The 6,000-nt window shown below is 50.5% G+C and overlaps 11 non-coding genes across 11 annotated transcripts; all 11 read right to left on the bottom strand.

Annotated features, from left to right (window-relative positions):
* Positions 1–704: 704 nt before the first annotated feature.
* On the bottom strand, positions 705–777 carry Trnak-uuu (transfer RNA lysine (anticodon UUU)). Its single transcript has one exon. It is a non-coding gene; the product is annotated as a tRNA-Lys (tRNA).
* Positions 778–1,131: 354 nt separating this feature from the next.
* On the bottom strand, positions 1,132–1,213 carry Trnas-aga (transfer RNA serine (anticodon AGA)). Its single transcript has one exon. It is a non-coding gene; the product is annotated as a tRNA-Ser (tRNA).
* A 746-nt stretch (positions 1,214–1,959) lies between these two features.
* Positions 1,960–2,041, bottom strand: Trnas-cga (transfer RNA serine (anticodon CGA)). The gene has a single exon. It is a non-coding gene; the product is annotated as a tRNA-Ser (tRNA).
* A 138-nt stretch (positions 2,042–2,179) lies between these two features.
* On the bottom strand, positions 2,180–2,252 carry Trnak-uuu (transfer RNA lysine (anticodon UUU)). The gene has a single exon. It is a non-coding gene; the product is annotated as a tRNA-Lys (tRNA).
* A 354-nt stretch (positions 2,253–2,606) lies between these two features.
* On the bottom strand, positions 2,607–2,688 carry Trnas-aga (transfer RNA serine (anticodon AGA)). Its single transcript has one exon. It is a non-coding gene; the product is annotated as a tRNA-Ser (tRNA).
* Positions 2,689–3,434: 746 nt separating this feature from the next.
* On the bottom strand, positions 3,435–3,516 carry Trnas-cga (transfer RNA serine (anticodon CGA)). The gene has a single exon. It is a non-coding gene; the product is annotated as a tRNA-Ser (tRNA).
* Positions 3,517–3,654: 138 nt separating this feature from the next.
* Positions 3,655–3,727, bottom strand: Trnak-uuu (transfer RNA lysine (anticodon UUU)). The gene has a single exon. It is a non-coding gene; the product is annotated as a tRNA-Lys (tRNA).
* Positions 3,728–4,081: 354 nt separating this feature from the next.
* On the bottom strand, positions 4,082–4,163 carry Trnas-aga (transfer RNA serine (anticodon AGA)). The gene has a single exon. It is a non-coding gene; the product is annotated as a tRNA-Ser (tRNA).
* Positions 4,164–4,909: 746 nt separating this feature from the next.
* On the bottom strand, positions 4,910–4,991 carry Trnas-cga (transfer RNA serine (anticodon CGA)). The gene has a single exon. It is a non-coding gene; the product is annotated as a tRNA-Ser (tRNA).
* Positions 4,992–5,129: 138 nt separating this feature from the next.
* On the bottom strand, positions 5,130–5,202 carry Trnak-uuu (transfer RNA lysine (anticodon UUU)). Its single transcript has one exon. It is a non-coding gene; the product is annotated as a tRNA-Lys (tRNA).
* Positions 5,203–5,557: 355 nt separating this feature from the next.
* Positions 5,558–5,639, bottom strand: Trnas-aga (transfer RNA serine (anticodon AGA)). Its single transcript has one exon. It is a non-coding gene; the product is annotated as a tRNA-Ser (tRNA).
* Positions 5,640–6,000: the final 361 nt, after the last annotated feature.

Below are 6,000 nucleotides of genomic sequence, written 5' to 3'. Positions count from 1 at the left end.
GTGTCATTATTCCTGGCTTATGGCTCCAATGGCGACTTCACCGACTTCCCACTGACGCACCGCTGACGCTAGTTTTGTGTCGTCTTAAACGATGGCCATACTTGCAAGCAGCTGCGAGATCTTAAGAAAAGAAACGCTGCACCACTGCTTTTGCCACACTCGAATGAACTGAATTGCGCTTCTTAGAAAGAAATGAATGCTCGCTGTGTCCAACACTTTCAAGCACACCTGTGTACTCACAAAGACGGCGACGACGCGACAAAATGACGGGGGCGCGTTCGTGGGCCTGCGACTGATTTCTGCAGTACTGGCGTCCTTGCGAGGTGAACCGGTAGCCACAACAGGCAGCGGCCGTCGCGAAACAGTATTCTTAAAGAATAAATTTCCGTCTTGTTGAGAATGGTGTCACTGGTTTGGATCCGCTTTCACCCACGCATGTCACATGTATGCGAAAATTTCTGCTCGTTTTTTTTGCGCAAAATCGCACGCAGCCGTAGATTCGAACCTACGCTCCCACAGGGAATCTGATTTCGAGTCAGACGCCTTAACCACTCGGCCACGATTGCCAGTAGCGCAAGACCCTCCCGACACATGCAACTGGTACCGTTTAAAGCACTGCAGTGCCAGGAAACGGCGTAGATGCATTCTTGTCTGTAGTGCTTACACCGCTACTACACGTGCTTCTACCAAAGTATTAAAATTTCCGCCCGAACAGGGACTTGAACCCTGGACCCTTAGGTTAAAAGCCTAATGCTCTACCGACTGAGCTATCCGGGCTCACATCACGTGATCACCCCTCCCACTACGCATACTGACACATTGCCTCATGTCCTTTACTGTTGGGTAATCGTTGCGTGGAGCTGTTACTATTCAAACGTCGTCTGACTGCTGTCTATAAACTCATCACGCTAGGCTCGTAACAGGCTATCGAAGAAAGCTGACACACGATGTAAAGTCAAATTGCAGCAGTTTGTACGTCTCATATATTACAGCAGAGGAGCTACGTGTTTTGTCGACACTCACTGGACAATTGTAAATTTTACAAGCGTCTCGAATGCAGTGTTTCCCACGTATTCGCTCATTTCACGGTTCCGTTGGAGATGTTCTCCACCTCTTGACACAAAAAAGAAACGCAGTCGGTAGGACTCGAACCTACGCTCCCAGAGGGAATCTGATTTCTAGTCAGACGCCTTAACCACTCGGCCACGACTGCCGGTCGCAGAGGCGTGGTCTCGACAAGTGCAACTGCTCCTTTGCAAGCAATCTGATGGCAGAACACGATATGGCCTCACTCGTTTCTGTAGCGCTTTCGTTGCCAGCACATTGGCCGTTACGACAGTGTATTAATTTTCGCCTGGACGGGGGCTTGAACCCGGGACCCTTTGGTTGAAGGTACAGCGCTCTACCGACTGGGCTATCCGGTCCCTCAGCCGAGCGTTGTAGTACATGCTGCATGGTGTGCGAGTGATTCGCGTGTCATTATTCCTGGCTTATGGCTCCAATGGCGACTTCACCGACTTCCCACTGACGCACCGCTGACGCTAGTTTTGTGTCGTCTTAAACGATGGCCATACTTGCAAGCAGCTGCGAGATCTTAAGAAAAGAAACGCTGCACCACTGCTTTTGCCACACTCGAATGAACTGAATTGCGCTTCTTAGAAAGAAATGAATGCTCGCTGTGTCCAACACTTTCAAGCACACCTGTGTACTCACAAAGACGGCGACGACGCGACAAAATGACGGGGGCGCGTTCGTGGGCCTGCGACTGATTTCTGCAGTACTGGCGTCCTTGCGAGGTGAACCGGTAGCCACAACAGGCAGCGGCCGTCGCGAAACAGTATTCTTAAAGAATAAATTTCCGTCTTGTTGAGAATGGTGTCACTGGTTTGGATCCGCTTTCACCCACGCATGTCACATGTATGCGAAAATTTCTGCTCGTTTTTTTTGCGCAAAATCGCACGCAGCCGGTAGGATTCGAACCTACGCTCCCACAGGGAATCTGATTTCGAGTCAGACGCCTTAACCACTCGGCCACGATTGCCAGTAGCGCAAGACCCTCCCGACACATGCAACTGGTACCGTTTAAAGCACTGCAGTGCCAGGAAACGGCGTAGATGCATTCTTGTCTGTAGTGCTTACACCGCTACTACACGTGCTTCTACCAAAGTATTAAAATTTCCGCCCGAACAGGGACTTGAACCCTGGACCCTTAGGTTAAAAGCCTAATGCTCTACCGACTGAGCTATCCGGGCTCACATCACGTGATCACCCCTCCCACTACGCATACTGACACATTGCCTCATGTCCTTTACTGTTGGGTAATCGTTGCGTGGAGCTGTTACTATTCAAACGTCGTCTGACTGCTGTCTATAAACTCATCACGCTAGGCTCGTAACAGGCTATCGAAGAAAGCTGACACACGATGTAAAGTCAAATTGCAGCAGTTTGTACGTCTCATATATTACAGCAGAGGAGCTACGTGTTTTGTCGACACTCACTGGACAATTGTAAATTTTACAAGCGTCTCGAATGCAGTGTTTCCCACGTATTCGCTCATTTCACGGTTCCGTTGGAGATGTTCTCCACCTCTTGACACAAAAAAGAAACGCAGTCGGTAGGACTCGAACCTACGCTCCCAGAGGGAATCTGATTTCTAGTCAGACGCCTTAACCACTCGGCCACGACTGCCGGTCGCAGAGGCGTGGTCTCGACAAGTGCAACTGCTCCTTTGCAAGCAATCTGATGGCAGAACACGATATGGCCTCACTCGTTTCTGTAGCGCTTTCGTTGCCAGCACATTGGCCGTTACGACAGTGTATTAATTTTCGCCTGGACGGGGGCTTGAACCCGGGACCCTTTGGTTGAAGGTACAGCGCTCTACCGACTGGGCTATCCGGTCCCTCAGCCGAGCGTTGTAGTACATGCTGCATGGTGTGCGAGTGATTCGCGTGTCATTATTCCTGGCTTATGGCTCCAATGGCGACTTCACCGACTTCCCACTGACGCACCGCTGACGCTAGTTTTGTGTCGTCTTAAACGATGGCCATACTTGCAAGCAGCTGCGAGATCTTAAGAAAAGAAACGCTGCACCACTGCTTTTGCCACACTCGAATGAACTGAATTGCGCTTCTTAGAAAGAAATGAATGCTCGCTGTGTCCAACACTTTCAAGCACACCTGTGTACTCACAAAGACGGCGACGACGCGACAAAATGACGGGGGCGCGTTCGTGGGCCTGCGACTGATTTCTGCAGTACTGGCGTCCTTGCGAGGTGAACCGGTAGCCACAACAGGCAGCGGCCGTCGCGAAACAGTATTCTTAAAGAATAAATTTCCGTCTTGTTGAGAATGGTGTCACTGGTTTGGATCCGCTTTCACCCACGCATGTCACATGTATGCGAAAATTTCTGCTCGTTTTTTTTGCGCAAAATCGCACGCAGCCGGTAGGATTCGAACCTACGCTCCCACAGGGAATCTGATTTCGAGTCAGACGCCTTAACCACTCGGCCACGATTGCCAGTAGCGCAAGACCCTCCCGACACATGCAACTGGTACCGTTTAAAGCACTGCAGTGCCAGGAAACGGCGTAGATGCATTCTTGTCTGTAGTGCTTACACCGCTACTACACGTGCTTCTACCAAAGTATTAAAATTTCCGCCCGAACAGGGACTTGAACCCTGGACCCTTAGGTTAAAAGCCTAATGCTCTACCGACTGAGCTATCCGGGCTCACATCACGTGATCACCCCTCCCACTACGCATACTGACACATTGCCTCATGTCCTTTACTGTTGGGTAATCGTTGCGTGGAGCTGTTACTATTCAAACGTCGTCTGACTGCTGTCTATAAACTCATCACGCTAGGCTCGTAACAGGCTATCGAAGAAAGCTGACACACGATGTAAAGTCAAATTGCAGCAGTTTGTACGTCTCATATATTACAGCAGAGGAGCTACGTGTTTTGTCGACACTCACTGGACAATTGTAAATTTTACAAGCGTCTCGAATGCAGTGTTTCCCACGTATTCGCTCATTTCACGGTTCCGTTGGAGATGTTCTCCACCTCTTGACACAAAAAAGAAACGCAGTCGGTAGGACTCGAACCTACGCTCCCAGAGGGAATCTGATTTCTAGTCAGACGCCTTAACCACTCGGCCACGACTGCCGGTCGCAGAGGCGTGGTCTCGACAAGTGCAACTGCTCCTTTGCAAGCAATCTGATGGCAGAACACGATATGGCCTCACTCGTTTCTGTAGCGCTTTCGTTGCCAGCACATTGGCCGTTACGACAGTGTATTAATTTTCGCCTGGACGGGGGCTTGAACCCGGGACCCTTTGGTTGAAGGTACAGCGCTCTACCGACTGGGCTATCCGGTCCCTCAGCCGAGCGTTGTAGTACATGCTGCATGGTGTGCGAGTGATTCGCGTGTCATTATTCCTGGCTTATGGCTCCAATGGCGACTTCACCGACTTCCCACTGACGCACCGCTGACGCTAGTTTTGTGTCGTCTTAAACGATGGCCATACTTGCAAGCAGCTGCGAGATCTTAAGAAAAGAAACGCTGCACCACTGCTTTTGCCACACTCGAATGAACTGAATTGCGCTTCTTAGAAAGAAATGAATGCTCGCTGTGTCCAACACTTTCAAGCACACCTGTGTACTCACAAAGACGGCGACGACGCGACAAAATGACGGGGGCGCGTTCGTGGGCCTGCGACTGATTTCTGCAGTACTGGCGTCCTTGCGAGGTGAACCGGTAGCCACAACAGGCAGCGGCCGTCGCGAAACAGTATTCTTAAAGAATAAATTTCCGTCTTGTTGAGAATGGTGTCACTGGTTTGGATCCGCTTTCACCCACGCATGTCACATGTATGCGAAAATTTCTGCTCGTTTTTTTTGCGCAAAATCGCACGCAGCCGGTAGGATTCGAACCTACGCTCCCACAGGGAATCTGATTTCGAGTCAGACGCCTTAACCACTCGGCCACGATTGCCAGTAGCGCAAGACCCTCCCGACACATGCAACTGGTACCGTTTAAAGCACTGCAGTGCCAGGAAACGGCGTAGATGCATTCTTGTCTGTAGTGCTTACACCGCTACTACACGTGCTTCTACCAAAGTATTAAAATTTCCGCCCGAACAGGGACTTGAACCCTGGACCCTTAGGTTAAAAGCCTAATGCTCTACCGACTGAGCTATCCGGGCTCACATCACGTGATCACCCCTCCCACTACGCATACTGACACATTGCCTCATGTCCTTTACTGTTGGGTAATCGTTGCGTGGAGCTGTTACTATTCAAACGTCGTCTGACTGCTGTCTATAAACTCATCACGCTAGGGCTCGTAACAGGCTATCGAAGAAAGCTGACACACGATGTAAAGTCAAATTGCAGCAGTTTGTACGTCTCATATATTACAGCAGAGGAGCTACGTGTTTTGTCGACACTCACTGGACAATTGTAAATTTTACAAGCGTCTCGAATGCAGTGTTTCCCACGTATTCGCTCATTTCACGGTTCCGTTGGAGATGTTCTCCACCTCTTGACACAAAAAAGAAACGCAGTCGGTAGGACTCGAACCTACGCTCCCAGAGGGAATCTGATTTCTAGTCAGACGCCTTAACCACTCGGCCACGACTGCCGGTCGCAGAGGCGTGGTCTCGACAAGTGCAACTGCTCCTTTGCAAGCAATCTGATGGCAGAACACGATATGGCCTCACTCGTTTCTGTAGCGCTTTCGTTGCCAGCACATTGGCCGTTACGACAGTGTATTAATTTTCGCCTGGACGGGGGCTTGAACCCGGGACCCTTTGGTTGAAGGTACAGCGCTCTACCGACTGGGCTATCCGGTCCCTCAGCCGAGCGTTGTAGTACATGCTGCATGGTGTGCGAGTGATTCGCGTGTCATTATTCCTGGCTTATGGCTCCAATGGCGACTTCACCGACTTCCCACTGACGCACCGCTGACGCTAGTTTTGTGTCGTCTTAAACGATGGCCATAC

Source organism: Schistocerca serialis, unplaced genomic scaffold, assembly GCF_023864345.2.
Source record: "Schistocerca serialis cubense isolate TAMUIC-IGC-003099 unplaced genomic scaffold, iqSchSeri2.2 HiC_scaffold_1157, whole genome shotgun sequence".
NCBI classification, from domain to species: Eukaryota; Metazoa; Arthropoda; class Insecta; order Orthoptera; family Acrididae; genus Schistocerca; species Schistocerca serialis.
The sequence above is the reverse complement of the archived record's forward strand: the minus strand, read 5'-3'. Positions and strand labels throughout refer to the sequence as shown.